The following is a 9,786-nucleotide window of genomic DNA, read 5'->3' as shown; positions in this document are numbered from 1 at the left end:
GACTCAAAAGTAATCTGAAATTAGGGCATTCCAGTTACTCCATAATGTGCAGTTGCTGCACATTTGAGATTTCTCTCAAAGGAAAAAAAAAAAATATATATATATATATAGTGATTGGACTTATTAAATGTAGGATGTTTTAAACAAGATAGAATAGAATTCTGCTTTCTAGAAATTAGTGAGACTAGAAGTAACAGAGAAAGTGACATCTAGATGCAGCACACAATTCAGGTCACATGTCCACATGCCTAAGAGAGAATTAAACCTCACTGCTAGTACAGAGCACAAGAAGCTGAAGAAATGAGCCTTCATGACCAGCTAAGGAATGCAACAAACCAAATAAATGAAAGAGGAAAAGGTAGAAATTCCAAAGGGCAAAAGTGGATAGTTTTTAAGTCGTCAAAAGACTTCTTGAGGCTCAGAGAAGGGATATTTGATGGTCATTCTCTTCAAGTTGCCAGAAAAAAAAGAAAAAAAAAAAAAACGAAAAAAGATCCAAAGGGGCCAAGAGTAATTCTGGTACAACAGTAATAAGCTCAAGATTCAAAGAAAAAGACATAGAAGACACAGAGAAAATCAGGAAGCCTAATCTGAAAAGGACTAGCAATCCCATTGGATCAATGGTAATGTGGGAGTTTACAATCTCGAGGTTGGTTGTAGCAGAATTTGAATGGATTTGGCAGGTCTCACCGTCAGACTGAGAAAAAGCGAATGAGTCAGGATGAGCGAATGATTCTTAAACTTAGCTCCATTTGCATTTTAATGTAGACCAGAAAACCTATTACTAGTATTAGTATTACTTTTCAAAGTTTTTAAAACTAGATTTTAATCTAGATTTTCATCATCTTTATTATCTAGAACCTAAAAAAATATTTTCTATTTCCTTGTATGTTTTCAATTAAATCCTTAACAACCCCAAATCAGACTCTTTCTTCCAGAACATGGAGCTGTGTGGGTGCTGAAATCCCAAGCTGAGTTGCAGGCAGTGGCAAGCAGAAATGAGAGGAAATGATTAAGGTGTTTTAGTCCCATGGAACCATGCAAAAAGAAGATAAAGGGGTCAGTCTAGGATGTAGATAGAGCCCAGTGGAAGGCTTTGCCTTCCTTAAAATGATCTACTCAAAATAGTCGGCAAAGGCAATTGTTACTGGGATTTCCATTTCTTCACATAAAATTATCCATACTTTCTCCAAGCCATGGTGAGATTCTCAGGTGGCAAACGCAGGTCCAGGACAGGGTCTACTCCCATCGTGAACTTTAGTGTCCAGTACAGACATTCCAAGTATATTTTTCTATTTCAGTATCCATACCACTAGTGAAAATATTAACTGCCCAAGAAGTATCCTCTACTCAATGCCATTTGTTGTGTCTCCCCAGGTTGACACTGAACCATTGGTAATGTTTGTCAAAATGTGACACTTCAGCCAGCTGTCTTTTCTCACAGCACATGTATGCGCAGTTGTTGGCAAGGAATTAAGACTGTAACCGCAGTGACATTAAGAATTAGTCTTGACAGTAAGAGAAATGTGTGGTTTAGCTTTCTCCAAGTTGGGATGCCTTTCTTTTTTAGAAAGGATGATTTCAGTTAATGAAATTCAATTTGAAAAGAGCTGAGGATAAAGAAATGTAGAGGACATCTTGCATGACAAAAAGATAGGAGAACATTCAGGATTGTTGGTCACTGCTGTTCAATCAAAATGCACACAATTGCAAGAAAGTTCTCAATGATTAACATAAGATTAGGTGATAGAAAAAATAATGTTTGGTAAAGTAAAAAGTCAGATCAGCTTTTTGTCAGGGTTGAAAAGAATATCTAACAGACACAATCACTTCACTATGTAGCTGTTTTTCTAGAAAAAAGAATGTTAAGACAGAAGGAGGCAGATACCTTCTTTACAATCATAGTGAAATTATGCTTAAAATGATTATTGGGATTTTCTACATAGAATGTTTTATTTTTCCAGCTTCCTAGAAATATGGTTCTGTGATTGGAACAGATGTGCTGTTTAGCTCTTTCCCCTTGACCTTTTCACAAGTCCTGTTGTTCCAATCAGGTAGTGAACAGCTGTTAAAATAAATCTTCTGTTGCAGATCTGGAGGAAGATGAGCCCTCACTTAGACTCTGCAGCTTCTAACTTCATTCCTGGCATCATGGTTTAGGTCAGAGATTACAAACTCAGTAATCTAGAGAATACAATAAACACACCCTGACAATGTTGAAAAAAGCCAATCAAACTCTTGACAAAATGAAGAAAGAAGTCCAGGGTGAGGAAAGACATAAGCCCCTGGTTTTCAGGGCCAAGTCTCTATAGGCAGCTGTTTGACCCCACAAAGCCTGCTGAGATTCCCAGCAGGTGCGCTGCAGAGAGGAGCCCAGGCTTGCACCCGTGCCCAGGCACTTCCACCCTGGACTCACTCTGGCACGAAACAGACCAAAAGAGCAGGTCAGGACTGTACTCACTCGGTCTGATAAAGCATCCTCTCCAGAGACCGATGTGTCTACAGACCTGGGGTATGTCCACCCTATGAAGTATACTTGATGATCCCCCAGGGGTTAGAAAATGATAATGGTGTTTATGCTTATAGTTCATCTCATTATTTTTAATTGATATTTTATGTGTGTTTTAAAAATGTACTTAATACACTAGAACACCAGATTGCATATAAAATAATAAATAAATATGCATATATGGAGGAATGTTTAGGGTTTTTTTTATTGATAGGGGCACATACAATAAAAAAGAGTCAAAGTTTACCATTCTAGATTATTGTCTTCTCGTCTCCCTGCCAAATAAGAAGGCACAGTGAATTGAGAAGATGTTACTGTCATAATAACCCTCTAAAAGTCACTCAGGGCAAACCTGTTGACTTAGGATAGTCAAGTTTACTGTAGGTTCAAGGGAAGGAAAAAGGAGGGAGGAGAAAAATGGAAAATAAAAGTCTATTTCTTCAGATGACATCTTTCTTCAATAATAAACCTTTAGACAAAAGACCCAGACTGCCCACCTTCAAGAAAAAGGAGGGAGGAGAAAAATGGAAAATAAAAGTCTATTTCCTCAGATGACATCTTTCTTCAATAATAAACCTTTAGACAAAAGACCCAGACTGCCCACCTTCATCATCCTCGTACCCCACTTACTTTGGTGGGAACCACAGTAACTCTGATAATAATCTGTTAGATCCAAGGAACAAAATCCAGAGCAGAGTGTGCCATCTGGAAAGGGTGTCCATAATGAGTTGAAAATGCCAAGAGAACTCAGGAAAATGCAGCTACACAGTGTGGTCATCAGTAGTTTGCCTGAAAGGTAAAAAGACTGTGAGCAGGTGAGCAGGGACTACTGACCTCATAACTGAAAACCAAGAGATCAAGTTCAAGACCACAGGTTGTACACAGGGGACCCCCGGGCCAAGTCCAGCCTGCAGACATGGTTTGTTTGGCCACAGGTCTTTTATAAAATTTTGAATTTGTTGTACACTTTCAAAGTTTGAGTGATTCCATACTGGAAATACCCACACTGACGGCTTCTCTTGATAAGTGAGAGATCTGAAAATACTGGGCCCACATTCCTGAACAGCCACTGTGGGCTGGAGAGGATTGTGCTCCTCATGGAGAAAGGGCAGAGCCTCCCCACACATCTATCCTTGTTTCCACTGTTCTCCATTCACAGATGCAGCAGCAAAACAGAAAGCTGAGAGAAGCCAGGGAGGCAAACAGGGAACCCTGAATAATCAGCCCACTGTGACATCTCCTGCCCCTGCCCCCACTGCTATCACATGCCAGGCACTGTTCTAGGAAACAGTCACAGGAAGAATCTAAAGCAGGCTGAAAAGATGAGGTGCCTGTCTCATTCAGCTTACATTCTAGTCGAGAAAATCAGACAATAAATACATATCAATAAAAATAATATCAAATGTTTTTTGAATGCTATTGTAGGCCAGTTGCTGTTTTTTCTTTTATATGGTTTGTGTTCTTTTACAGATGAATTCCCACAGAAAGAAATTAAATCCTATTTTACAAATAGGAAATTGAGTCGTAGAGATAAGAACTTGGGTAAAGTCACCCAGCTAATATGTGGTGGAGTAATAATGGGTCCCAACAGTCTGGCTTCAGTGACAAGGCGTTTAACCCCTGTGCCACACTGTTAACTACTAAGCAAGGTTTAAAATAGGCTTTAACGTACTGAACAGCTACTTCAGATTTGGAAGTCAAGAAAAGCCTTTTTCGGGAGGTGGCATTTAAGCTGAGATCTGAAGGGCACAACTATGCAAAAACCAGGGAAAAGCATAGTAGGCAAAGGGAACAGCTAGTGCAAAGGACTAAAGTTGGAAAGAGCTAGGCTTCTTGAAGACCTGAAATGAGGTGACCAGCATGGCTATAGCTTGATAGGAGAGCAAGAAGGAGAGAATTACAAAGATGAAGTTGAAGAGGAAAGCACAGGCCACATTCTGTCTGGGCTTTTTATATCTGGGTTGAGAGTTTAGATTTTGTTTCATTTGGGAGCCACTAGAGGGTAATAGATTGAGGGGTGCCATAATCTGATTTGCATTTCAAAAACATTTACCAAACCTCACCTTTACCTGGACTCTTTATAAACTTACCTTAATGTACGTCTCTAGCTTCTATGGAAACAAAACCCTGATTTGTTGTAGCAGTTGCCAATTTCTGTGGTATAAATATTTCCATGATGGCTTATTTCGAGCTATCAATATTTTAACAACCAGCTTGCAAAATTTCTGAATATTTAACAATCTGCTCTTTAAAGTCCATTTCAGCAGGTTTTAACCCAAGTGTTTTGACATCTGAAATTCACCAGACCCCTACATGGCAGGCTTTTCTATATCCTGTTCTCTTTGCCTGTAAAACCAAACTTTTCTACAGCTGTGGTTAAGAGCAGAACCTTCAGCTTCATATGGACTTGGATTCAAATCCCAGCTTTGTAAATCAGCTACACAGTCTTAGGAAAAGTTCTGAACTTCTCTAAACCTTTGTTATCCTACTTATAATATGGGGGTGGTAACAGTCCCTACCTCAGGGTGTTCTTACAAGAATCAAGTGAAATAATATAACAAAAATCATTCAGCACAGTACTTGGAATTTTATTTTATGTACTTCAGAAGAATTTGACTGTATTTATCTACTCATTCTCCATAGCCCCTACTAGGAGCTGGGGAAAGCTATGAAGTTTTTGATGTTTTGATTCTGACATCCTACCTTTTGACAGAGTTAGGACTTCTGCCTAGTTCTCCTCATCTCTAATATCCACATTTTCCAGGATTCACACAAGAATCTTTTTCTTTCATGTGGTAAGGGAATTACTAAATAATATAAGATATATCTTATATATAAGAACAAATATTGGCTTAAGGTATTAGCATGTATTTTATAATAGAGTTTGTTGTTGAAAAGAAAGAATTTAATCTTTAATAAACTTTTTTTGGCACAAGAATGTCAAACGTTTTTTGTTGATATAGATTATATAATATAAATTTTATAAGTGTAAAAAAAAAATGCTCCCAAAGAGTCAAAGGAAAGTCCAGGAACAAAACAACAAAAATTACTTTTGTTTGGGTACAGTACTCTGGTAACTTTTCCCCTTTGCACAGAAAAGGATGTCTCAGAAGACAGCCATGCTGACTTTCACAGAACATGTCTGATTTTTGCAGAGGCAACCCCAGGCCTTTCTTTCAGATGTCTATCTCCCAGGTTCCTTTGAATCCAGTGTCTGATGCTGCAGATGGAGGCTGTCTAGCTTCTGCAAATCTTCTGTAAGACCATTTCCAAGATCCTCGTGGTTTCTCAGAAATTCCTTCACCACTTTCAGTCGATTTGAGAGCTCTTCAGCCAACAGGTCTTGTTCTCCCACTTGAAGATACATCTCTTGAAGTTTTTCCTTCAGTCAAGCCATTTCTGTTTCATCGACTTGGCTCTCGCTCAGGTAAGTTCCCACTTCACCATCTCACTGATCTTCCTCTGGGATGTAAATGGCCCAGTCAGATGTTAACAGCTGTTCTATTCTGGAGTAGAATATCACAATCTCTGGGATACTTTTTAATTCATTCAGAAAATTTTGGATCTTTATTTGAAAATATCGAAGCCATGTAAAAGATACTTTCATCTCTGAGGAGTGCGTGATCTCATTACTACACTGAATTACCTTTGTGACTTTCTTCTTCTCAACCACGAAGTGATCCCAGGAGTTGATGAGACTTGAAAGAGCAACTGTATCTCACTCCTTAGGTACACTTTTGTCAGCAAGTCCTCAGAGCATGAAGGCCTTGGCCACCTCCGAGGCCTTGGCCACCTCCACCTCAGCCAGTTTTTGTACTTGGCATAGCTGAGGTGCGCGGCCAGCTTGGACAGCTTGGACAGCACTGTGTCCCATTTGGGCCCAGGAGGCCACCAAGACATTGATACACTTGTAGTGAAAGTTTCTTGACATTGATTTTATCTTGATATTCATAGACATGTCATCTTAGTATTTAGTTATATTAACACCAAAAACAGCTTTATTCATTGACTATTAAAGTTGTAGTTTCTAGGGACAGCTCTATTCTACCTTTGTGACCTTGCTTAAATTCCAAACTCTCTGAGACTTACTATATTAGAATGAATTCAGCATCTTTACCTGCTCTAAAATTCAATGATTCTGTATTTTAAAATATTTATAAACGCTACAAGCATCTCCAATGCCAACAGACAAAATACATTTGACACCATTCTTGTGATATTAACATAAAGAAACTTAGGCCTCTGTAGCAAATCAAAGCTGAGTACTGAGGCAAATATGAATAATTCAGAAACAAAATAAAATAAAATAAAGGAAAACAAGAACTTGCAATTCTAAATGTATCAGAATTCACTTAATTTATAGTCTTACTCAGAAATCACTAGCACTGCAGTATGTTCTGTATTTATGTTTAAGAAATCATCAAAGTTGCATTTTTCTTTAAATTCTGGTTGTTTTTCAGAGATCCCATATCAAAATCTTTCTTAGAGGAATATTTTAGGTCAATATTGAGTCAAATATGTATAAAGGCACCCCAGGAGCATGTGTTACTTTCCTAGTGAAATTTTAAAAGAAATTTAAGAATACTAGAAATAAAAATGGCATCCATCAGATTAGATGACTCTGTTGCCATCTATTAATTCTTTAAATGTATTATGCTCTAATCAATACATTTATGGGTCCAAAACCTTAGAAGAGTGCCCCCTAAAATATGTATCCAAAGTACCCCAATTTTTTAAACTCAGATATTGACGTTGGTATGTTTTAAATTATTTTAATGTACTGCCAACACATTTAAGGCAGCTGTTTTTTAGTTCCTGAAAGCTAATATGCAGACTGTTATGTACCTTGTGCAGTGAGACCAATGAGGCCAGAGCTATTTGAACTGTTAACGTGGTTGTATATCACTCACTCTTCAGCAATGCAGAGCCTGAGTCCAGAAGGAGATTGTGGTTTACTATTAAGCGTTTTATATCAGCCGGTGAATAGTCACCACAACCAAGATCAAAGGAATTTTATCCTTACACATATTTCAGGTGACAGTAAGTAAAAAGCCCAACATCGCCTGTTATCTCTGATTCCTAATTCAGGGATAAGTTAGAGAATATCTTTTCTGGCATGTTTCACAGCTCTGATGATAGCAAATTTGCATTATGGGACATGTGCAATTTAAATTATCAATAAAATTTTTCTTGATTATGTCCGGTGAATAGTCACCACAACCAAGATCAAAGGAATTTTATCCTTACACATATTTCAGGTGACAGTAAGTAAAAAGCCCAACATCGAATGTTAGCTCTGATTCCTAATTCAGGGATAAGTTAGAGAATATCTTTTCTGGCATGTTTCACAGCTCTGATGATAACAAATTTGCATTATGGGACATGTGCAATTTAAATTATCAATAAAATTTTTCTTGATTATGTCTTGCACATCTATGATTAGTTTAGGAACAAGTGCTATCAAAATTGAAAGGGAATGTTTAGAAAGTTAGGAACGTAAAATCTTTCATGCTGAAAAATATGTGCCCATAAAACAGGGACAAATGATTTAATAATTCCCTCACCCATATTCTTTCACTTACACTAGTTCTTTTATCCTGTAAATTTCTATAAAATGAAGATTATGTTTTAGATTCTCTGGAACTTCCAATATCTCCCAGGACAGCATCTTTTCATTCTCAACTGAATCTGAATCTGATGATGAGTTTAGAGTTAGTTCTTCAGTTAAGCACTAGTCTTATCTTAGGTGTGCAGCAATTAGGATGTCTCTGACTCTTTTGAAGAAATCCAAGTGCATGAGTGCATCTGCAACATATCCTCACCTGGATTCCTGAAAAGTAAAATCTTCCTTAAAAAAAATTAAAAAATATAAAATTTAAAAATAAACCTTTTTTTGCACAGTGTTACCTTGATGCTCTGTTCACCAGCCAAAAGAGTTAAATGGTTAAATGATTCACGTTTCTGGAATAAACTCTGCTAAATATGGCTGGTTGCTTTTCTATCCAGAAAAATTTACAGAAGCCAAAAAAGACTGCCCTTATATATCCAGGCACTTGTCCAGAAGAGAGTGAGAAAATGCCACCCATTCCATTGAAATGCTCAACTTGGCCCTGGGGTGGCACTGAACCCTAGGCGGATTTAGCACTGAGACCATAAATATCCACCACAAGCCTTTGAACAGGCCTCAGCTGTACCTGTCACTACAGATGAACCGGAAAGCCCACATGACCAAGGTCTTCTGGTGTTTGACATTCTCTCCTCAGTCTCTACTGGAGAGGTGGCCGCAGTGTGACTCAGCTGTGAGCCATGGCCAGGCCTTCCTCAGTCCTAAGGGAAGAATCTCCACCCATCCCATTGAAATGCTCAACTTGGCCCTGGGGTGGCACTGAACCCTAGGCAGATTTAGCACTGAGACCATAAATATCCACCACAAGCCTTTGAACAGGCCTCAGCTGTACCTGTCACTACAGATGAACCGGAAAGCCCACATGACTAAGGTCTTCTGGTGTTTGACATTCTCTCCTCAGTCTCTACTGGAGAGGTGGCCGCAGTGTGACTCAGCTGTGAGCCATGGCCAGGCCTTCCTCAGTCCTAAGGGAAGAATGGAGGAGAGAGAACTGAATGTTTGCTAACACAACTGCCATCTGCCACCGTTAAGTCTTGTGGTGACAGAGTGCACGTTAATGCCAGATTGACTGAGAACACCCACCATCTGTTCATTGCCCTGAAATAAAATTAACTAGGTCATCTGGGTTTGGAAGCCTATCTGGAATTGTTGACATCTATTCCCAACCTTGAGAATGGAAATTTTTCCCCGTCTTACATCATTCAAATTACCAGAGTAATATTTTCACTCTAAGCCTTCTAGTGGAGATAGTACAGTGAACAGATAATATATTGATAACAATGTATTATATGCTAACAATGAATAAAGGATTTTCTAGCTCTTACATTATTATAATTGCAAAAATTAATATTAGAAATTGCTATCCAACTGAATCATTTTACAGGGGAAAATGTATAATAAATTTAATTTCATGAAGAATGTGCAAAATCTATGTGGACTTCAGACTTTGTTGACCAGCTAATGAGATGTAAATTTCTTGATTTCCAGGCACTCAAACTGAAAAGGGGCAATAAAGAGCTATAAGACATTTTACTCCTGCTTAACTACTTAAAAGGAGTTAGTACTGTGGCAACTCAATTTTAGATATAACTGAAGGATTGGTTAAAAAAAAAAAAATTCTCCCACGAGAATGGCAGAGAAAAGCTTTAAT

The 9,786-nt window shown here is 38.2% G+C and overlaps 1 pseudogene; it reads right to left on the bottom strand.

The window, feature by feature from the left end:
• Positions 1-5,615: 5,615 nt before the first annotated feature.
• Positions 5,616-6,298, bottom strand: LOC103599372 (annotated as a pseudogene).
• Between the last annotated feature and the right edge of the window lie 3,488 nt (positions 6,299-9,786).

The sequence above is a fragment of the Galeopterus variegatus genome, unplaced genomic scaffold (assembly GCF_000696425.1).
Source record: "Galeopterus variegatus unplaced genomic scaffold, G_variegatus-3.0.2 Scaffold2926, whole genome shotgun sequence".
NCBI classification, from domain to species: domain Eukaryota; kingdom Metazoa; phylum Chordata; class Mammalia; order Dermoptera; family Cynocephalidae; genus Galeopterus; species Galeopterus variegatus.
This window is presented reverse-complemented; position numbering and strand designations above follow the sequence as displayed.